At 46.3% G+C, this 23942-nt stretch overlaps 1 protein-coding gene across 1 annotated transcript in view; it reads right to left on the minus strand.

Annotated features, from left to right (window-relative positions):
- Window positions 1-19139, minus strand: part of tncb (tenascin Cb) — a 496701-nt gene extending 477562 nt beyond the window's left edge. The window contains exon 1 of the mRNA XM_085965818.1: window positions 18889-19139. The gene's annotated coding sequence lies outside the window, so the exon portion shown is untranslated. The remainder of the gene's footprint in view (window positions 1-18888) is intronic.
- Between the last annotated feature and the right edge of the window lie 4803 nt (window positions 19140-23942).

Raw genomic sequence — 23942 nt, forward strand, 5'->3', positions numbered from 1 at the left:
TTTTAAAAAAGCAGTTGGATGCTGCAATGGTGGGACCAACATCTTGTGGATGGTTGAACACGGTTGAGCCAAATGCCCTTCCTCATCTGTAATTATCTTCTGACATGCTGGCTATTCCTAGAGACAGTGAACCAGAATCCTATTATTCAAGCAAAATGTGGCCATGTCGTGTTTTACGAACTACAGCAGTTAAACTGTGGTTACTATTGAAGGCTTTAGGAGTAATATAGGCATGATTACACTTGTTAAGTAATAGGCCACAGGCAGATAAGATCCTGAAACAGGATCTGGATAGCGGAACAATCTGTTATGGATTACTGACCTTCTCTTCTTCCTGCACTTTCATTTCTTATATTCTGAATGTCAGTATGGTAAAATGGTAACATGTGAGGAAAACAGTACACCTTGTTCAGTATTCATGAACTGTATCATGCCAGTTCTAGTGTACACGATGAGATAATGCTCTTGCCTCATCATTCACTTCTGATTTGAATCACTTATTCAGCACTAGCAGGTCAGATCAAAATGCCTTGGATTAAGCACAACCTCCTGTTATACACTGAATGATCCGCAGGGAACAAAGTTTTATTTTGTCAAGTCTACTCAATAATAAAGCAATGCACATTTTCTAATGCCGGTTTCTAAGTGAAAGCTTTCGTTCAAGACAGATTTAAATTTCGAAGAGGAGAGGCTTTTCACATTCCTGTAACAAAATACTTGCAGTTTACCTTTTGGTGACTCATTTACCCAGGCCAGATTGTTCTATCCCAGACAGTGTAAAGTTTTTCTTAAACAATTTATATTCGGTCTTACAGCAGAGCTTTGGAATTTATGGTTTTCTAAATGGACATCCAAAGTTTAGATGACAAATTCATAATTTTCTTAAGCAATCCTTGTCTGTTAAGTGGTAAACGTAATCATGTTGGAATGAAACAGCTATGCTTGGTCTGAGGGGTCACACACAAATATCATTTATATACAAACAGTTACATGGAATGTAAGATGATTTATATGCAAAATGAAATCCCTGTTTAAGTTGCAGTTGTGAAGGTTAATATTATGTAAAGCATGGAGGAACCTCTTGGCTTGCCAAACTAATTTGAAAACATATCTGTTTAACCAGCAGATTAACTTTAAGCACCATTTCAAATCTTATTTAATATTTATGATTAAGAAAATTGCAGCTATAGATTTCGTGGGTTTATATTAAGAAAAATAGAATATTTTATTTTTCCCACAAATGTTTCCTGATAATCCAAATTAGTTTAGGCATTACATCATTCTACATTTTTGAACATAACAAAATGCATCCCCAGATAAACTGTGTGTTAACAAGGGATATCACGGAATGCGAGACCCAAGGTTAAATCCAACCATCATTTAAGATTCATACTCCAGCCAGATGCACTGTACAGATGGGTATGTACTCGAATTGGAAGGAAGTGACTAGTGGTGTCCCACAAGGATCTGTGCTGGGGCCCCAACTAATATCCAAATTTTCTGATAACACAAAGAATTGTGGTATAGTAAGTAGTGTAGATGGGAACATAAAATTACAAAGAGACATTGACAGATTAAGTGATTGGGCGTAACTATGGCAGATGGATTTCAACGCAGTTAAGTGTGAGGTGGTCCATTTTGGATCAAAAAAGAATAGGTCTGAGTATTATTTAAATGGTGAAAAGCTTTGATATTCCGCTCAATGGAAAATCATCTGGAACCAATTTATCCGCTTATGGTGACAATAGGATCAATGACAGTATTAAGTAAAAAGCATAGCAGTGGGCCCACACTTTACAAGCAAATAATGCTCTGTGCCAGTAATGTTACAGCAAAATAACAGCCAATCCAAAGGACAGAAGTTAAGCCACATAGATACTGTGGCTACAAGAGCAGGTCAGAGGCTGGGTATTCTGCGGCGAGTGTCTCACCTCCTGACTCCCCAAAGCTTTTCCACCATCTTCAAGGCACAAGTAAGGAGTGTGATGGAATACTCTCCACTTGCCTGGAAGAGTGCAGCTCCAACGACACTCGGGAAGCTTGACACCATCCAAGATAAAGTGGCCCACTTGATTGGCACCCCATCTACCACCTTAAACATTCACTCCCTGCACCACCGGCACACTGTGACTGCTGTGTGTACCATCTACAAGATGCACTGCAGCAACTTGCCAAGTCTTCTTCGACAGAACCTCCTAAACCCGCAACCTCTACCACCTAGAAGGACTAATCAGCAGATGCATGGGAACACCACCACCTCCAAGTTCCCCTCCAAGTCACACACCATCCTGACTTGGAAATATATCGCTGTTCCTTCATTGTTGCTGGGTCATAATATTGGAACACCCGGCCTAACAGCACAGACTGCAGTTGTTCAAGAAGCTGGCTTACCACCACCTTCTCAAGGGCAATTAGGGATGGGCAATAAATGCTGGCCTTGCCAAGCAATCCACACATCCCATGAACATATTAAAAAAAAGCACCAAATAAGTGCCTTACAATCTCTCATATTTGGACTCAAAGCAGCTCCTGCCACTGAAACTGCAGAGGGAAGCAAAGAAGAGTGGGAAAAGTTGGTAACTAAGGGGGCAATTTTCTGATGTCGGAGGAGGTGGGTTTGGAGGCAGGAAAGGTGGGAAAATCAGAATCGAAGAGGTCGGGTTCGGAACCCGCTTCCGCGAGATTCTGCCAGTGCCGGTTTAGGAAGTCGGGAAACGCTCCCGCCTCCAGCTGGCCATTGCGCTATTAAAGATCCTTAAATGCTCGTTAAAGGCCTCTGTAAGCCTATTTTGAGAGGCCCTCATGACTTTTCAGCATGATCCACGCACCTCCTAAACCACGCCAGGTAAACCTGGCGGGTTGACTCGTGGGTGGCCTGCTCACTGTTGCAGGTCTAACGAGACATCATTTATTGCAGCAAGGATTACTTGCAGGTGCCAGTCCTTGGCTTTAAAAGGTCTCTGAGCACTTTTAGAAGGCCTTCCGAAGTCAGAGGGGCTGCAGCTTGACTCCATCAACTGTGGGACCTCCTTGGAAGACCCTCTCCCCGCTTGCAATGAGTGCTTCCCCAAAGGAGGCATCTACAAGCAGCATGGAAACCATTCGTTTTCTTTCTGCATGGACCTCAGTTGAGGAGGAGGAGGATCTGGAGGAGGAGGAGGTCAGAGCACCGGTGTATCGATCAGCGGCAGCAGCAGCATGCGAGCACATGGCTGCCCGTGATGCAAGGGATGAACTTAGCATGGCCAGATTTGCATAGGTTGCCCAAGTTGGCACATGTCCTTGGCTCCATCCTAGGACATCATTGACAATGGATATGACTCTCTGGCCTCCTTTCACTGATAACGCAAGTTGTGGCGGTACCTGCAATGTGGAGCTGCCTAAGGCAAAAGAACAGATGGCATAACGCCAACATTTATGGCTTCAAATCATTTTAATGCTTTCCAACAGGGATGGCATTTCACCAATACACAGAAACAGTCTCCCAATCTGCACACAGGATATATCCCTTGCCAGCTGTACCCACAGCCTTGGTTTCTTTGGCAGACCTCTTCCTCTGAGATGAGTGGAAGAGCACCTGCATGCTAGCTGTCACCCCTCAAACAACATTTGCAGCGCTTCATCCGACAACCTTGGGTCGGCCCTTGCCTTGCAATTGGACATAGTGGCTTCTCAAAAGATGTTGGAGGTGGTGCAGGAGACACAGAAATGCTGTGGAATGAGCCAAGGGAGCAAGAAGCCATAAAATCAGACTGGAAAAGTGCTGTCAACAGAGGCGAGTTTCAGTCCCAAAACACTAATTGAGCAAGGGCATCCCACACCTCTGAACTCAAGTGGCCAATCATGGGAAAATCGCAAATTTTGAAACCTATCAGTGGAGGTGAGTTTCAAACCTACCCAAACTGAAACCCGCCTCCATCTTACCTCCAGTGGGGAAATCGCCCCCATTGTGACCGAATCTCACAGGAAAAAAAGCCTGCTGCGGTGACACTGCTGCTAATGACACTAAAGTCTTGACAAAGGGTTTTCACCCATAATGTTGACTCTGTTTCTCTCTCCACGGATGTTGCCTGGCCTGCTGAGTTTTTCCAGCATTTTCTGTTGTTATTTCTAAAATCATGTATTGGTAAACAGTGAGGAAGGCAGCAAAAGGAGGCAATTTAATGTGGAAAAGGGTGAGGTGGTGAATTTTGGGAGGAAAAACAAGGAAAAAAAGCTCCAAGTGCAATGGAAAGACACTGAAGGGTGTGAAGGAACAGAGAAAATTAGACTTTCAAATACACAATTCATTGAAAATGCGAGTGCAGATAGAAAGGCCAACAACATTTGTGTTTTATTATAAATAGGAGCATAGAGTACAAGAGCAGGAAGGTAATGATAAATTTGTAAAAAAAAAGTTAGTAAAGCTAAAGTAAGAGTACCAGGTGTAATTTTTGGCACCCCATTGTAGAGAGGACATTTATGTGATAGAGAGCATACAACATAGATTCACCAGGATGATATCAGAGATGGGAAACTATAGCTATGAGGAGAGATTTGAGATACGGAGACTATTTCTACTGGAGCAGAGAAGGATTAAAGGAGATTTATAAAATTATGAACGACTTTGATAGGGTGACTGGGGAAATACTGTTTCATCTGGTTGGAGAGTCAATGATAAGGGCCATCAACTTAAAAGAATAAGGAGAGGTTAGGAGAATTTCCTTTACACAGTGAGTTGTTAAACTTCGGAATGTTTTGCCACGGGAGTAGTTGAGGCAGAGATCATTGTCTCCTTTACGGGAAGAGTAGACAAACATTTGAAGGAGAGGAACATACAGGGCAATGGGAAGGAGCAGTGCAGTGGGAATATTTTTGGATTGCTTTAGCAAAGAGCGGGCACAGACACCATGGGCCAAATGTTGTGTTCCTAAATGCTTGTGGATGAAGTGCCAACTCACCAGTAGTTTGTGTCAGCGGATTAAACTACCAAAGCCGAATAACCACAAGAATTGGGAGGAGGTAACATGCCAAGTGAATACTGCATCATAATCCACAGCGATTGTTAAGGAGGTCGAGGAGAATTGTTTTCGCATCAAGAAGGGTATCAATGCAAGTGCATCTAACTTAAACTTGTAATCTGTGTTATTTGGTTATAATTTTGCATCTTTTCTACCCTACTTACTTTAGTTTCCGTATTTTAGTTCACTCTCATAGGCGAGTCTCAACTTTCTATGGCTTCAAGAGCATCTTCACTGGCTTTGATGTCTAGGTAGGCTTTTAGTAACATGTCCCATGATAACAAGTAGAATTTTTTTTCCGTTAATTATTTGTAGCTAATGCAATTATCCTAAACCTCTTTGGCTCTCTCTCCTGCCTTTAATGAACATTACAGCACCACTACTTCAGACTTTTATCTAAAAATATATATTTTACAAAAGGTGAACAAATAAATAACTATCTGTAATATAATGCAAAATATATGTACAATAGCAATCCTTCTTTCTAGCTTCTTAAAAGAAAAGCAATAGAAGGTCACAAACTAATGCCAAACTATTCTTTTGTAGAATAATTTTTACACACACAATATTTATTTTTCTCCGGTATTCCTTTCCACCGTGGGAGCTGATGCTGGCGTGATTTATTCTCTTGAGAATTTCCAACTGAGTCCAACTTTGAAACAAATACGGGCTCCTTTAATATTATTCAAAGCAGTTACTGGGACGTACTGGATTTGAAAAACGGTCAACCACATCTGAAAATAACTAGCTGCCATACATACAATTGAACAAGTCACACAAAGTGTGTTTGTTTAAGAGTACAGAACAAGGGGGCATAATAAAATTAGAGCTGGGCCATTCAGGGGTGATGTCAGGGATCACTTTTTCACACAAACAGAAGTGGAAATCTGGCACTCTCTTCCCCAAAAAGCTGTTGAGGCTCGGTCAATAGAAAATTTCAAAACTGAGATCGATAGATTTTTGTTAGGCAAGGGCATTAAGGATTATGGAACCAAGGTGGGTAGATGGAGTTAAGACACAGATCAGCCATGATCTAATTAAAGATCAGGCACAAGGGGCTGAATGGCCTACTTCTGTTCCTGTTCTTCTTTTAAGCTTTGCAGACAACCAAACAAAGCTTGAAACATTTCAATGGGGTTAAGCTTGGTACAAGATTCTGGCAGCCAGTGGCTTTCAATTTCCTTGGTGTCAATTTCAATTTTTGGGCGGTTGACTGGCAGAATGGAAGTAGCGAAGAGGTCGGAGCCATTTTGAGGCCCCGTGCCTCATTTAAATGGAACCAGCAGGCTGCCCACCCCCGATTTGTCTCATTGGATTTAAGCCAGCTCAATATTGGATGGCCCGGAGGTTACCCAGCCAGCAACAAGGTAAGTCCGAGGGGGGGGGTTGAGCTCCTAAAAGGGGTGGGGATCTTGGGGCAGTAACGGCCTACATTATTTTTGTGGAGCTTGGAGGAGCACACCTGCTCCTGCTGGACACAAAAATGATTTAAAACTTACCTTCGATTGCCATGTAAAACTGGTCAGGGAGTACACTGTTCACACTCTAACCATTTCTGTTCTGAAATGGCAACCGGTGTCCTATGTATGTTAAAGGACCATGGGCTAGATTTTCAGTATAGACAGTTTTGGGGCGCTAACCTTAGCGCCCGCCCGAAGTTAGCGCCCGCCCCAAAGTAGCGCCCCGTTGCCGGAAATTCAGTGGCTTCGCCCTAAGAGAGTGGTGGAGCGCTAAAAGAGGCGTTCCACTCCTACCTTTAGGCGCTAAGCCGGCGGTCCAGAGGGATAGCGCCCAGGCGGGGCGCAGCGCGGGTGCGGTCATTTTTGCACTGACAGCAGACCCCGTGGTGCCGACCAGCTGTTAAAGGGGGAAGGGACGAATTGGTCTGCTGCCACGCCCTGCACACTGCAGCCTTGCAAAGAGGCCTCAACACTGCTGCTCAGCCCCAGGGAGTCATGGCAACGCCAGAGAAGGCCCGTCAGCGTGCCCTGCGCTTCTCAGAGGGTGATCTGGACATAATGGTCACAGCTCTGGAGGTGAGGCGCAAGATCTTGTTCCCAGAGAGTGGGAGGAATCCAACCCACCATGACTACACCAAAGCCTGGAAGCAGATCGCCCAGAGGGTGACGTTCACCGGCGATGCCCCCAGGACCCACAAACAATGTCGTAAAAAATACAACGATCTGACCAGGATTGTGAAGGTGAGTAGCCTTTCCAGTCTCCTCCTCATTCTTGCATGTACACCTGACATGATGGGCAAAGGGAGCTGAAAGTCCTTTGGCCAGCCCTCAGCCAGCAGCATTGGGACAGTCATGAGCATCAAATGGCCATTCGGCACTCTACACTTTGGCCAAGCTATTCCACCATGGGAGGCAGTGCACAGTACATCAGGGCTTCACTCTGTCCAAGCTATTCCACCATGGGAGGCAGTGCACAGTACATCAGGGCTTCACTCTGTCCAAGCTATTCCACCATGGGAGGCAGTGCACTCTACATCAGGGCTTCACTCTGTCCAAGCTATTCCACCATGGGAGGCAGTGCACTCTACATCAGGGCTTCACTCTGTCCAAGCTATTCCACCATGGGAGGCAGTGCACAGTACATCAGGGCTTCACTCTGTCCAAGCTATTCCACCATGGGAGGCAGTGCACTCTACATCAGGGCTTCACTCTGTCCAAGCTATTCCACCATGGGAGGCAGTGCACACTACATCAGGGCTTCACTGCGCACTTACAGCCCGTCCTTTCTCTTGCAGGCTAAAGTAGCATTTAATCGCCAGGCCCGTGCCAGGGGTGGCCGCGCCAAGCTGCAGAAGCTCACTCGGCTGGAGGAGCGCGTGTGTGTGCTCATGGGAGCCCGTGTGATTGTCCCCACAGCGTGCGGTGTATCCGACCCTCCACTGCCCGGCAATGGTAAGGACCTCGCCTTTTGGCCCTCTTGCGTTGCACTGGCCCATCCGAGCTACCTCCTTTGCCACTGTCCCACCAATGCGCTGAATGCCACCAGTCCTAACTCCCTCGCTGACGCCGTCTCCTCACTCTGAAGCTACTCTTGTGCATTCCTGCTTTCAGCTGGTGACGACCAGGACCCTGAAGCTGCCAGTGACAGCACCTCCGACCAGGAGGAGGAGGAGGAGCAAGCCGGACCTTCGGGGGAACAGTCACGTCGCGCAGGAGAGGAGGAAATGCTTGACACCTCCTCACTGGACGAGTGCCTGGAGGAACTGTCGCAGGGCAATGCAGCTTCTGGGACCAGTGGCGTCCAGCCACCCAGCAGCCGTGCGCGTGGCCCGCGGCCTTCCCCCCAAAGGGGGGAAGGATCAGAGGGGAGTGCTGCTGCTCGGCACACTCGCAGTCACCAACGCGGCAAGGGTCCCCTAGTTCGGCCCCCTCCTCCCCAGCGGGAGAGTCGCGACTCCAGTCCGGACACCTTCACTTCGGAGGAGGTGCGGAAGCTGGATAAGATGGCCGACGACTCGGACCGGCGCCACACGGAGCTCATGAGCGTGGTGGGGCGCATGCCTGAGGCCATCGAGTCGCTGGCGACCAGTGTGCGCGAGTTCGGGGCAGCAACTGCCGCGAGTGGCCGCATGCTGACTGATGCCGTCAAGACCCTGGCGGATGTGATGCGCGCGCACACCAGGACCACAGGGGCACTCACTGCTGCCACACGCGCTGTCTCAGGCAGGCATCGCCAGGGCAGCCGCCGCGCTGGACCATCCCAGCAAGCCGCCCCTCGGCTGATTGCTGCGGATCCTGCAGTGCGGGCCCGGCCGAGTGCCACAGCACCAGCCAGCGCATCCCAGATGCCAGCTGGCCCACATTGCGCCATCCGTCGCCGCCATTCCCCCACTGGGGCGGCAAGGGCAAGCGGCTGCAGCTGATGGTGGCCAGGCTCAGGTGCGCCACTCAGCAGACGGCCCCTCGAGGCCCAAACGCCGTGTAGGCCGCCCCCCAGTGGCATCTGGCGGAAGGGCATCTGAGCCTCAGGCGCCTTCCCCCAGCCTCGCAGCAGCCACTGGGCAGAGCTTGCGAAGGAGCAGCAGGCCGGGCAGGGGAGGCAAAAGGCTGGCCAAGGTCTCGCCCTCGTGGGCCACTCAGTAGAGGGTGTGGGCAGCTTTCCTTTAATATGGCGGTGGCCATCTTTATTTTGCCCATGGTTGTGCTTTTGGAGGGCTTATTTTTTGCGTTAGGCCGACGTTGAGGCCCGGTTTGAAGAAAGGTGGAGTGACTCCTCCCCAGTTTGTGGGAGTGAGTCGTTTGTTGGGCTTTTTGTGGGGCCCGTTTATTGTTTTTGGGGATTCATGTGGGAAGGGCTTTTCATTTTTGTGCAATAAAAAATTATCTTTATTCATGCAGTCTCCATGGTTGTTCTTCTTAGTGTTTGTTGGCTTCGCCGGCTGAGGGCTTGCGGAGCGGCTGCATTCATCTTCCCTCATGGCCCCTGGCCATTCCCTGACAGGGGGCTTAGAAGTACCGTGTAATAAGGTGGCGTCGTGCGGCCCTTGGCCCTGGTCGCTCCCTCCTGGGAACGTACTCCTGCTCCTCCTCCTCCTCCTCCTCCTCGTGCTCCTCCTGCTCCTCCTCCTGAGGTGCTGGTCCAACGTCAGGTGGCAGTGCCCGAGTCCTGCGGATAGCCAGGTTGTGTAGCATGCAGCAAACCACCACAAATTGGGAGACCCGGTCCGGCGAATACTGGAGAGCTCCTCCGGAGCGATCAAGGCAGCGGAACCGCTGCTTGAGGACCCCAATAGTTAGCTCGATGATGTTGCGGGTGGTTTGATGGCTCTCGTTGTAGGCCTCTTCAGCAGCGGTCCTGGGCACGCGGAGCGGGGTCATGAGCCAGGTGCACAAAGGATAGCCTTTGTCCCTGATGAGCCATCCTCTTGGGGGAGGCTGTGCCTGGAACATGTCATGCACAGTACTCTGCCGCAGGATAAAGGCATCGTGGCTGCTGCCTGGGAAGCTGGCATTGACTGCCATGATGCGCTGCTTGTGGTCACATACCAGCTGCACATTCAGAGAATGGTAGCCCTTCCTGTTGCAATACTGCTCGCCATGCTCCAGAGGGGCCCGCAAAGCCACATGCGTACAGTCAATGGCGCCCTGCACCAAGGGGAATTCCCCGAGTCTGGCAAATCCCAATGCGCGCTGATGCTGGCTCTCGAGGGCCATGGGGAAGGAGATGAATTGGCTTCTCCTTCTGAACAGTGCTTCGGTCACGTGGCGGATGCAGCGATGCGCGCCATACTGGGAGATGTTTGCTATGTCCCCAGCAGCGTATTGGAAGGAGCCGGTGGCATAGAAGTTCAATGCCACCGTCACCTTCACTTCCACCGACAGAGACGTCCTGCACCTGAGCTTTGGCCGCAGATCTCGGCGAAGCAGGTGGCAGATCTCTGCAATCACCTCCTTTCGGAATCGGAGCCTTTTAACACATCGCGCGGCACTCATGTTTAGGTAGGAGCGCTGCTGGCGGTATAGCCTGACTGGGTAAGGCCTACGTGGCCGACGCCTGTAGCCCCCTCTGCCTCTAGCCAGGGCTGCCCCTCTCACAATGCGTCTGCGAGCCCTACGGACATGGCGCTGCAGCTCTGCGTTGGCACCCCATGCAGCCCCCATCAAATCCTGGCAAACAGTCTAATTTCCAAATGGCCACTTGCAGCGCTATGGCCTGAGTCCAAAAATACCTGGCTCTTGCTGCTTGAAACCAGTTAGCTATCCTCCTTGTTGTGTCTCCAGAAATGCGTTGCACAAGACTGTTTTCTGAAAAAAGGCTGGCCTTTATACTGGAGAGGACGTTCCCTTTAATTAGCGCCCCCCGGGGCCCGCGCTGGTTGTGTTGCGTTCCTTTTTCCAAACGCTCCGGCCGCCCGCCGCACAATGGGGCGGTCCGACTGAAGTTTGCAATCGGGGCGGCCAAAGGGCGTTGCACGAGGATGTGACGTCATTTTCTGCGCGCGCATCCGGGCGGGCGCTAAACTTTGCGCCGGCGCTAACGGGCAACTTAATTTGGGGCGGGGCGCAAACTGCGCTGCGCCCGGGCGCTACACGCATAGCGCCCGGAAATCACTTCTCTTAAGGCGCTAACTGCTGGCGCAAGCGACTGAAAATCTAGCCCCATGATTTTTATATTAAAAGGGGCCCATCACTTGAAGCAAGCAGGCGCTTCGGTCGTCCAGCAGTAGGCCCCTGCAAAAGTGGTAGCGTTAACATGGCGGTAAGTCTACCAACCCAATTTTAAGGCCGTTACTGATAATTTAAAAATTGACCCCCTTAGGTATAGTGACTGGATTTAAAAGGACAGTCGCCATCACAAAAATGAGACCAAAAAAGAAATCATTTTTGTGATGTGCACCATGTAGAATTTGTGCTCCGTGATTCTGCTCCAGGAACACCATAGTTATGGGCATCTACATCATTGTAGCAACCTCAAACCTGTTGGATTTTACAGCATCCCCCAGTGTAGAGGACGACAGCTAGAATCACATCAGCCCGTACCCAAGGTTCTAGCTCATCAACTCTGTGGAAGAGATTTTGAATATTGGACTAGTGCAGGATATGAAACTCGTGACAGCTCCCTGGATACCTGGAATTGACATGACAAAAGATGGTATTGACATCACAAACTAACTGTACATTGGCTTTTCTGTTTTTTATAGGGCACTGGTTGGCCTAATGGAGCCTGAATGGTCACACATGAGATATCAATGATGCCTTGCATTCTTGTCAGTGTCAAATATGTTTGCTGTTTCCGTCATCATTTGCCACTGTTTACATTCTCTCTCCACCGGATTCAATGCCTGTGGCAGTGGGTATTAGCCAAACAATCTAGTGGCGATCCGAGTTTCTTGCATGCCACCTTGGATCTCATTTTGAGAACCAATGGGGGTGATTTTCTCAATGGGGAGCTTTTGGAGGCGGGACTCCCACTTGTCGGGTTTCAGTCCTGCCCCCATCAACTTTTGGCCAACCCACGCTATTTTCCCTTGATTGACCTTGTTAAGCCTGCCCAGCGGGCATAGCAGACCAATTAAAGGAAAGCCGGTTGCAGAGAACGTCAACGTAAGATGTTTCATCTATCAACATTTTTTGACATTCTCTGTAGTTTGATGAGGTCTTGCATTCAAGACCTCATCAAACTTCTTTATTTTGCAGAAATGAGATGGTTGTTGCATTGGAGAATGCAACGAGCATCTGTCTTTCTCCAACGTGGAGATCAGAGACTCTCTGCATACACACCAACTGAAGCCTGCAGGAAGAAACAAAGGTAAGTACACTTTTACTAACACTTTGCACTTACCTCAGGTACTCACCTCTCCACACTTGCACCCATCACTTACCTTCACAGCACACTTTTGCAACACCGCCCCCCCCACCCCCCCCGATCCCTGCAGACCCAGTACTCGCTGAGCTGAGCTGGCGGGTTTTGGAGCCTTCGGGAAACCACACTTGTGAGGACAAAAAGGGGATAATCCTATTTTCTGCCATTAACTACCTGTTAACAGGCAGTTAATAGGCTTTAATCCCTTCCTGCCTCCAAGGTGACAGGACTCGGCGCGGGACAGCAGCCTGCCTCCTGGGAAGATGGCACGGAGGCGGGTTTGCCTCCAAATTCTGCCATTTTCCCGGCAGTCCCACCTCCATACCTGCTGGCAAAATCACCCACATCTACAGGTCAGAAAATGGCATTGACGGAGGCCGTGAAGGTGGCTACAAACAAAGCCCAAGGATGCTGGCCATTGAGTCTACAACAAGGAGAACATTGGGAATAAGCAGCACATAACAAAGGGCAATTTTCTGACTTTGCACTCTTGGTGCGAGGCCTGCCCAGCAAGATCATATGACAGAAATTTGTGAGTGCAACTGCCCATGATTTTCCAACTATTATTTTAAACTTACATTCCCATCCTCGTCCCTGCAGTCACAAACAATAACGCTTCACACACTCGAACTACAAACTATTCACCACTTCTGCACTTCAGTGCAAGAGCATCCATCAAAAAAAAATCAACAATTTTATTTTCACAAAACCAGTTATTTAAAGGAGCATTAAATCAATCATTAAATTGTGCCAAAGGAACACATAATTGAAACGTTCAAACTCAGAAGTTCACCAGCGAGGATAGGTAAAAAGTTCAATGTACAGAAAGGTGCCAATCTCTACAAAGTATTTGCTTCCAAATTTCACACATGTGCCATTCAAAATGTAACTGAAAATAGAAGCCCCCTGACTAGGCCACACCAAAAAAAAAACCATAACTGGCCAAAGTTGTTCAATCAGAAGAATAAAAGTTTTGGATAAAGAGCACCTAAAAGGAGAACCATGTCATCACCTCAGTCACAAATAATGGAGTTTAATATGAGAGAGCTTGAGGAAAATAAACTACATTTCATTAATTGGTGGTTCGCATAGGCAAGTAAATAAAGTGGTGCTTCATCCTTGGGCCTAAGCTTGTATCAAGCCAAGGTTGACTGGATGAAAATTCTTCGCCTGAAAAGATCCTATAGGAAGAGAATGTGGGTGGTCTGGATCTGGTTCTTAGTGCTCCTAATTTGGCATTCAACAACAACAACAACTTGCATTTATATAGCACCTTTACCATAGTAAAACATCCAAAGGCACTTCACAGGAGCGTAATCAGACAAAAATTGACTCCGAGCTACATAAGGAGATATGAGGGCAGCTGACCAAAAAGGCAGGTTATAAGGAGTGTCTTAAAGGAGGAGAGAGATGCAGAGAGGCAGAGAAGTTTAGGGAGGGCACTCCAGAGCTTGGGGCCTAGACATCTGAAGGCACGGCTGCAAATGGTGGGGGCGAAGGAAATCGGAATGCACAAGAGGCCAGAATAGGAGGAACACAAGAGTTCTTGAAGGGTTGGCGGGGTAAAAAGGCTGTAAGATGACTGTTGAGAAAAATTGATAAATTATATTAGTAGAGGGTGCTCTTTAAGGTTGAGCCTGAGCCACATTTTTGGGGCAGAGTAGTAGGAGTTTTGCTTTGAATCTAACCATGCTACACCTGGGAATGCTTAATGTTGGGTATGCTTTCCAACAGTAACATCGCTCATCTTAATGCACACAAAATTCACTGAAAAAAGTACCACTTATGACATGGAAGAAATGACTAATATAGAAAAAAGGAATTGACCTCAGATTCAACTTCATTGAGGCAATCATGGAACATCTTATTATTTTGAAGTATGGAGGGATGACACAAGAGAAGTTGCTCAGGCCAACAGAAAAGGCTGACATAGCTAAAAAGAAAATATGCAACGGAAAAGACAATTTACAAAATAAATACAGGAGTTATTTGACAGGCATACAAAATGTTTGGCACACCAAGTAATGGGAGCACCCAAAGGAGCCAAATGGTCTATTGTTGGACAATGCAATGGAAACCACAATGCAATGGAAACCGAGCACAGACAGAAACATTCTCTGCAATAAACATAATTGAGGTAAAATCAAGAAATTCAAAACTTAGGAAAAATAAATGTCAAAAGAATTAACTAAATGAACTGGGGCTAAGTTGGATATGTGTTGGATACAATCAACAAGGATTCACTTACTGGGTTTGATTATTTAAAATATCTTGGCTGCTTTACTGTAGACAAATTCATTCATCATGTTGTTTAATCTGTGCAGTACCAGGAGACTAGTGAAAATCAGGAATGGTTCAAGCACCAAAACGATGAAGAATTGCTCAGGAAGTTGGATAACTGGGGACAGATCACATTCAGATCTATACTTTTAGTAACGTTAACTGTATTACTAACAAAAAGTGTCAAAATCAATCACATTTAACAAGAAGCAGAAGGTACTTTTTGAAGCTCCTTGATGCAGCAGAGACATAGTTACACTGGAAACAATTATCTTCGGGACCAAAATGCATTTGTTTTCAAGGATCGGAATGAAGCCATTAATTGCATAAGGCACAGACTTAACAACAATGACAACCTACATTTATATACAGCCTTTATAATGCAGATAACCATCCAAAAGCAGTTCACAGAGTTGTAATCAAAAAGATGAATGCCAAGCCGAAGAAGGAGATATTAGGAGGGTTGAGCAAAAGCGTGGTTGAAGAAGTAGGGTCTTCAAAGAAGGCGAGGGAGGTAGAGAGGCGGAGGGACAGAAGCAGGGAATTCCAGAGCACAAGCCTTAGGTAGCTGACGGCAGAGCCAACAATGAAGGGGCAAAAGTGGGATGGGATGCACAAGAGGCCAGATTCAGAGGGACAGCGAGTTCAGAGGGTGGGTTAAAGGGCTGTAGAGATAGGGAGGGATGAGGTCATGAAGGGATTTAAACACAAGGATGAGAATTTTAAATTGGAAATCTCAGGGACCGGAAGCCAACTAGGGCAGAGAGTTCAGAGGTATTGGGCAAGTGCAGGATAAGAAACAGGAAGCAGATTTTTGGATGAGTTGAAGTTCACAGAGGGTGGAGGATGGAAAGCCACATAGGAGAGCATTGTATATTCAAGTCTGGAAGTGACAAAGGCAGGGATGAGGCCATCCTATATATGACATATCAGATATTCAGTCGCTTCAAGTGAAATTGCAGCTGGTAGTAGCACTGTGATGGGGAAATCTAGCCGTGAAAAACAATGAAAAATTTGGGGAAAAAATTAAGGCTTAACAAAAGCTGCAAGTAATGCGACTGCAAACATGCGGCATCTAAAATACACAAAGGAACAAAATTCAACAGGAAACAGTACAGCACACCTTTAATGATCCAACTCCAGAATGTACGTTCCCGCCAGCACCCATTTTATATAGACGTACAAAGCTGTCAATGCATCTTTGGTGAGAAGCACGGGAAACTCCTTTACATTAATCTATGTGGAATTGGAAGCTTTAAATAGGCTCTCATCTGCTATGTGTCAGCGCCTCTCTGCCCAATTTTTTAATACAACCAAGAAATCATATGCAGTAAACAGGCCTACGGTCTTTTTGCCCAATTCTCTAACGTCCATTTGTTTGGTCAGTACCTGGGCTACTGGTACACCCAATTGGAAAATCTACCAATATACGGAAACACAAGCACGGATATTCTGTCCTGCACTTGTCATAGGAACATATGAGCAGGAATCACTCAGCCCATCAAGCCTGTTTTGCCATTCAATTAGATCCTGGCTGACCTGTATCTTAACTCCATCTACACACCCTGGTTCCGTAACCCTTAATGCCCTTGCCTAACAAGAATCTATCAATCTCAGTTTTGAAATTTTCAATTGACCAAACCTCAACAACGTTTTGGGGAAGAGAGTTCCAGCTTTCCACTACCCTTTGTGTAAAGAAGTGCTGCATGACATCCGCCCTGAATGGCCCACCTCTAATTTTAAGGTTCTGGATCCCCAACCTGAGGAAGTAGTTTCTCTCTATCTACCCCAGCAACTCTTTAATCATCTTAAATGAGTTGATGAAATGTATGTGTGTCTTGGTGGGTAGGAATGGCTACAATGTGCGCCAGATAAGGACAGAAGCCATTTGCCCTGAATTTGGATGTTAAACATGTTTTGGAGGTTATCTCATGCCATTGTGATAAATCCCCTTATTTGCAGCCTGAAAAGTGTTATGTTCTTTCAAAATGAAGTTATCAAAGTAGTGACATGTGATATTAGCAAATCTGTTGAACACATTCCCTTTTCAATGCTGAAACCAGAAGTTTTCTGCTGGTGCTGCCATGGCCTTATTTTCATAACAGTACCAGTTGTTTAAAGTACAATGTACTGAGAGTAAAATTGACTAAAATTAAGCATAACATTTAAATGACATTTACTGTGTAACATGTGTAAGTTATATTTTAAACAAACTGACAGCGCTCCGTTTAAAATAAGATCGAAGGTCTGATTTATAAATGCCAATATAAACAAACTATTTTATTTTCCCCCCTCACTGTAGTGTGCTTGCAATATGTTTAGTTGAACATGATAAAAGGTGTCCTTCTGAAATCAGTCTACTGTTTAATTTAGTAAAGAAAGACTTGCATTTATATAGCAACTTTCATGACCACCAGACGTCTCAAAGCACTTTACAGCCAATGAAGTACTTTTTGAAGTGGATTCACTGTTGTACTGTGGGAAACGCAGCAGCCAATTTGCACTCAGCCAGCTCCCACAAACAGCAATGTGATAATGACCAGATCGTCTGTTTTTTGTTATGTTGACTGACAGTTCAGCGCTCTCTCAGCACTGCACTGGAGTGTCAGCCTAGCTTTATGTGCTCAAGTCCCTGGAGTGGGACTTGGACCCACAACATTCTGAGTTAGAGGCCAGTGTGCTACCAACTGAGCCACAGCTGACACTTCCAGCAGTTGTAAGTTTATACCTAGGGAAGCCGATAGGAATGGAATGTTGGTTAGTTGTATAGATTTTGTTTTGCCAAAGCTGATTGATCAAGTCCTGCGGGCTCCCCACTGAAAATGGATTTTATAGCGTCTGACTGAAGCCATGGGATAGTCTGCATCAACAATTTGATATCCACTTGAACCTGAAGTATGGAGCTCTCTGGCAGCATCCTTAACAATTCAGTTGATTACGAAAAAAATTCTTAAAGTTCCTACTGTCAAATGTAATGCTTACTTTACTAAGCTCTCTCTACAGGGAAACTCTATCGGGGATAGAAGCGAAGGCGTTTGCTACTGGCCCTGAAGTATGCTCCGCACAAGGATCTCGCTCAGTTTGTAGCACATTCACCTCTGAGTCAGAATGTTGTGGGTTCAAGTCCCACTCCAGGGACTTGAGCACACAAAGCTAGGCTGACACTCCAGTGCAGTGCTGAGGGAGTGCTGCACTGTCGGAGGTGCCGTCTTTTGGATGAGGACGTTAAACCGAGGCCCCGTCTGCTCTCTCAGGTGGATGTAAAAGATCCCATGGTACTATTTCGAAGAAGAGCAGGGGAGTTATCCCCGGTGTCCTGGCCAATATTTATCCCTCAACCAACATAACAAAAAACAGATGATCTGGTCATGATCACATTGCTGTTTGTTGAGAACTTCAGTTCTTTGACCTAATATTCAACTTAATTCAATGGGGATCCCCTTGTTCGAACTGCTGTGACGTCAACAGGCTGTCTAAGCAGCCAATCAAAAAGCAGAATTCTCACAGACCGCGAACAAGGACGTGAGTAAGCTCTTAAAATTCTAACTTTTTAAAATAGTTAGAGAGAGCAAAAGAAAGATTGGGGCTCTCACATGGGGAAAAGGCAATCCTGAAATAAAGATGGGCAAATTAAAAAAAAATGTTTCTTTTGAAAAGTTTCTTAAAAATTTGAATTTTTATTAAAATGGACAAATTTCACACTGCACAAAATTAAAATTAGTTTTCCAGACCCTTAACATTTGTTTAACAGTTAATACGCTGTTAAAACCTCAGTTGCACCTAATCCCTTTGGGTCTAACTTTTAGTGGGGAATTTAAAAGCGTGATTACTGCGGAAGAGCTGAGGTTTTTGGCAGTTTCAGTGATTTCCAAGATTTCACTGATTGCCGGCTCGGGGTGGCGGCAGCGGCGGCGGCGGAGGGGGAGCACAGTGCAGCCTATTTCGGAGCTGTCATTGACTTCGGGATTTCCACTTGTGACAAATCCTAAAGTTGCGGTCAGTTTCAAAGGCGGAATGACGGTGAACGCTGCCATCCTGACAGCAAATTCCTGGCTTTTTAAAAAACCTAACATTAAAAGTAACTCTTTTCCCCCCAAAATACTTTCTATCAAAAGATACTGAAATGTGGCAAGGGCCAGAAATGTTGTGGCCCATTTTAATGTAAACTTGAGGAAACAAATGATAGCTGAATGAAATTATACAGTACTTTAACACTGCCATTGAAATGACTGCCAAAGATTTATTTTAAATACAAAGTTAAATACAGTTTAAATTGTCTTCTTACCAAATCAATCCCGATCTGGCTCAAGTCATTGTCATCTCCTTCTCTCTGTGGATGATCTATTGATTTGTTGGCCTTCTTCACAATCTCTGCCACCTGGAGCCTGTTACATCAACGTTTGTAAATAGTGTTAGAACTTTTCTCAGTTGATCATCATAGGTGGTGATGCCTTTAGGGCTGAGTGGGTGACAGTTTTATCCTAATAAGGGAAACAATTTCCTTGAAACGCTTAAAGCATAAACTGTAAATGTTCCATCAATCCACGGAAAGTCCTTGCTAATGCCAGGCCACTTAAGAATATTGAGCTAAGAATCCACAGATGTACAATTTATGTACAACGAGGTTGTTCTTCTGATGGATTAGTATTTGAATCACCAAGTGAGTGCAGTCTATTGCACCAACAATTAGGGGAATTTGCCAGAGTGTTAGGATCCTGCTTTTTTTACCCTGAAGTGCTAGGGAGCTTTACACGGACCATATACCTATAGGATAGAATTGCTGACACATCCTGTATTCATCAGAATATAAGAGTCCTCATGTGCTTCAGATTTTGTGGCAAAGAAATGTTTTTGCGAAGTACCAGATTGCTTGTAATTCCTAACTCAAGGTCCTGAGATAATTATGATCCAGCTTTGCAGATTCAGAGGTGATTTGGATTAGTTTTTGAAGGTAAATCAAGGAAAGTGGAAACACGTCAGGAGTTTGTCCTCCAACAGGTTGTCAAATGCGTTGTAGAACCTTCCAGATCTTGTCATTTCACAGGCACCCTTTAGTGCTAAAATAAAAATTATATCCAGCCATTGGATAAAAACCACTGCTCACAGTAACAAGAAACAGCAATTGCACCTCTTTAAATACCAGGCACCTATACAGTTTGGATGCAGCTGCATTTGCTGCTCCCTCAAGTGATCTTTTTCTATTAAAGTAGTTATTGCTCATTACTGAGGAATTTTATGGCATAATTAAAGCGATTGACCAAATCTAGAATTTCCTAATTAGAATCAAACCCAACCCTAGGATGTACGTTTTTAAACATCTGTAATGTTGTTACATCAAGATTCCCATTATGATGCCAAAAAAGATAATTTTGATTGCAAAACTTAACAAAGTTACAATATACTCCAGGAAATGTATCTATTATTAATTACTTGCAGTTTGATTCTTAACTGTGATCAAGTAAAACCCACTGACAAAATACATAAAGGCTGTTTAAGTTTTGTGCTAGAAAGCTGACATTTTAAAGTATACATGGTTGACTATGCCGGCTCGTGGAGATATCAACTCATTGGCTTCCCTCAGGGATCAGTTCTAGCATCACTCCTTTTTTGATCTGTACATAAACAACCTGCCTACGATCAGATTGTAGAAATGCATCTATGCTGATGGCAGTGAATTTGCTACTCAAGCTAGCGACTTCTTATTTTAACCCTTGGAGAGTCTTTGCCAGCCAAGTTTTCTGAGCATTGAGCTGATGACCTTCCTGCTGACAATTACTTTGTGTGACCTCGGGCTATAACCCTTTATGCGCTGTTTTTCTAACAATTCAAAAAACAAGTCAAAAATCCAACACAGGCAAAAATCCACTGGTTTGCTGAACAGGATATAGCACAGGAAACTCTCGTTTAAACGGCATCTAAATATCCGGAATTCTCCCTTAACCGGCAAAATTCATATTCCGAAAACAACACCTCAATAACCGGAAATGTTGCCGAGTCCGAGTTTCCCGCGGTGGCCGAGTTAGTCAGTGGAGGTAGTTCTCCAAACTGCCACTACTCGGTTTCTTGGCGCTATCAGAAGTCTGAACACCTCAATAACAGGAGTCTGACTCTCCCGCGGTATAGGTGAGTACCCAATTACTGTATACGGCACATTTCTTGATTTTTTATTTTTGTTTGTTAAAAATAGCCTTGGTAGATAACCCTCTCCGTCATTCGGAATTTTTAATCAACCGGCACCAGCCCGGTCCTGTCGGTGCTGGATACCAAAGAGTTTCCTGTATGTGATTCAGAAGTGCTAAAGAGGGGCAGAATAATAAATAATAAGAGCAACTTGTGAAGTGGTGTGCAAAAATTGTAAAGGGAATAGATAGGCATTTCTGCGGCTGCAAACGAGACTCCAGGATGGTATGTTGCCTCCCTGGTGCAAGGGTCAAGGATGTCTCGGGGCGGCTGCAGGGCATTCTGGAGGGGAAGGGTGAACAACCAGTTGTCGTGATATAGGTAAAAACCGGGATGAGGTCCTAAAAGCCGAATATAGGGAGATAGGAGGTAAATTAAAAAATAGGACCTCAAAGGTAGTAATCTCAGGATTGCTACCAGTGCCACATGCTAGTCAGAGTAGAAATAGAAGGATATTTCAGATGAATACGTGGCTAGAGGAATGGTGCAAGGGGGAGGGATTCAAATTCCTGGGACATTGGAACCGGTTCTGGGGGAGGTGAGACCAGTACAAACTGGACGGTTTGCACCTGGACGAGACCGGGACCGATGTCCTAGTGCTTGCTAGTGCTGTTGGGGAGGGTTTAAACTAAAATGGCAGGGGGTTGGGAACCTGTGCAGGGAGACAGAGGAAAGGGAAGAAAGGATAGAAACAAAAGACATGAAGGAGAAAAACAAAAGTGGAAGGCAGAGAAATCAAGGGTGTAAATCAAACAGGGCTACAATAAATAATAATTCTAAAAGGACTAAGAGTGTTAAAAAAAACAAGCCTGAAGGCTTTGGGCTGGATTTTGATTCAGGTGCGGGTTGGTGTCGTGTAATCCACATTTTGTGTTATCCACACGAATCTAATTTGACGTGGGAGATTGATGCTATTTTAACTAAATTGCCCAATTGAGTTCCAGCGTGTGGGAACCCATGGCAAATGAGTTTCTCCAGTCTGAAAGTCGCCTCCGATGACATCATCATTGCTGCTGCATTTAAGGTCTGCAAGAAGCCTTGTTTCTTCTGCAGACTGCCAACCTTTTGGCATTTGCTGATACACTGAGCTGGAAGCAGAATGGCCAGAGAAAGACCGAGGTCTTCACCCCGTTTCGACGACGTTGTCCTGCAGGCTTTAGTGGAGGGAGCAAGAGCTCACAAGGAAGTGCTCTTCCCTTCATCAGGGAGGAAGAAGCCTCCTCAGCAGACAAAGGCTGTGTGGCTGCAAGTGGCAGAGGAGGTCAACTCCTTAACGGTTACCCGCAGAACCCCATTGCCTTTCTTCACCAGCACTCAGCTTTAGCAATCTCTTCCTCCACATCCCACTTGACACTGACATCCATGCGCCCTTACCCATTCCCTCTCTCTCTATGGTCACATTCACCTAACTATTCGACTATGCAGCCCTCACACTCCCTATCACTCTGATGCTATGAAAACAACTGACAACACACAGGGAGGGCCCTTGGTCTTGCCACCTCACTCCATCTTTGTCTCCTTCTAAGCATCTATGCTATGGATTCTCTACACTCACTCCTTCATTCTCACTCAACCTCCACTTGTCTCCCTCATTGCAGGAAAAGAGAGCTCACAATAAAAGAGAATGAGCGAGGACAGGAGGAGGGCCACCTCACCCCCCTGGGAGGAGGCGGTCCTGGAGATCGCAGGAGTGGAGGACGACACGCATGTGTGGGACGGACAGATGGGTGCATCACACCAAGCTGGTGACAGAATAGTTTTCCATCTCATTGACATTGCATGAGTCGCTGATAATGTTTTGGAAGCTCTAACAGATGGACTAATGATCATCTGCAATATGCAATGTGCATGTAACCTTGGCATCACATCTCTGACTCTTTCCTTTACTCCCCCACAGGACCATCGCAAGCACCCATCCCCACTAGCCAGGAGGAACAGCCTGAACATCAAGACTCCTCAGAGGAAGCTGCAACCTCTGAGGGCGCAGCATCAGCAGAATTGAGCGCACCCAGCACCAGCGCAGACACACACCTCGGTGGGACCTTCGGGACATAGAGTAGTGTTGTCACCTGGTGTATCACAGCTCACAAGTGAGCATCAGCAGATTGTGGAGACAGGGACAGCAGTGGAGAGTCCTCATCAGAGGGCGCAGGACTCTGCCAGCTCGGCTCAGTTGCATGTCGACCTTCTGCCTCTGAGTCCATCCATAGTATCAGCAGTGATGGCACTCCAGGAAAAGATGCAGGAGCCTCTGGCAGGTTTTGTCTCCAGGGTCACTGCGAGTGTGGAGCAAATGGAGGAGTCCCTCGCTAACATGAGCAGAGCCTTTGTGGAGTCATTGGCGCATGAACATGGAAAGGATGGCAACCTCCATGGAGGTGCTAAGCCGCCAGAGTGTTGAAAACATGGTGAGTGTTCAGAATAGACTGACATCTCTGGAGGAGCGATGGTCAGTTATTGAACAGAGAAACCAGACCTTCATGGCAGTCCCTCTGAGTAGGACTTCCAGTGCAGATACGGGTCCCCATAGCCCCCCTGATGTGCAGCAAGGTGCTCTCAAGCCACTTGCAAGCACTGAGGGGGACCTGACCCATGAGAGGGAAGTTGGTGGCAGACATCAAGGAAGTGAGGGCTCCTCTCCAAGCGCTCACACTTCCATGCCACTGCAGAGCCCCACCAGAGTCCACACCCAACTGAGATTGGTGTCTCAGCCCCTGCACAGCCACAGGAGCAGCAGACTGTTGACAAGCCCTCACTGGTTCGCCACCCCAGAGGACGCCCGCCAAAGGTGTCGAGACAGGAGCAGCAAGAAACTGAGCAAGGGGCCTCCACATCTGCTGAAGCCACAGGGGAAGCACCACGTAGGAGCATGTGTAAGAGAAAGATACTGGACAAATAGTCACAAGGGTAGTCACTTGGGTGCAATTTGATGTTTTATGTGTAAAAGCCATCATGTGAATCATGTACATAAAAAATCTGATGGCTACTGCTGTAGTTGTGGCGTGTGTCATTTCGCGAATGGGACTTCCACATTGAGGGCTTAGGATTACTTGCAATTGTCAGTATGGTGGTCAAATTGCTAGGAATCAGCTGGTTTGTGGCCATTGTCGATGCTCAGGTAAAAAGATGCGAGGCAAAAGTGCTTGAGTGGCTAGGCTA

This window comes from Somniosus microcephalus, chromosome 23, assembly GCF_052327205.1.
Source record: "Somniosus microcephalus isolate GS21.2 chromosome 23, FLI_Smic_1.0, whole genome shotgun sequence".
Classification (NCBI taxonomy): domain Eukaryota; kingdom Metazoa; phylum Chordata; class Chondrichthyes; order Squaliformes; family Somniosidae; genus Somniosus; species Somniosus microcephalus.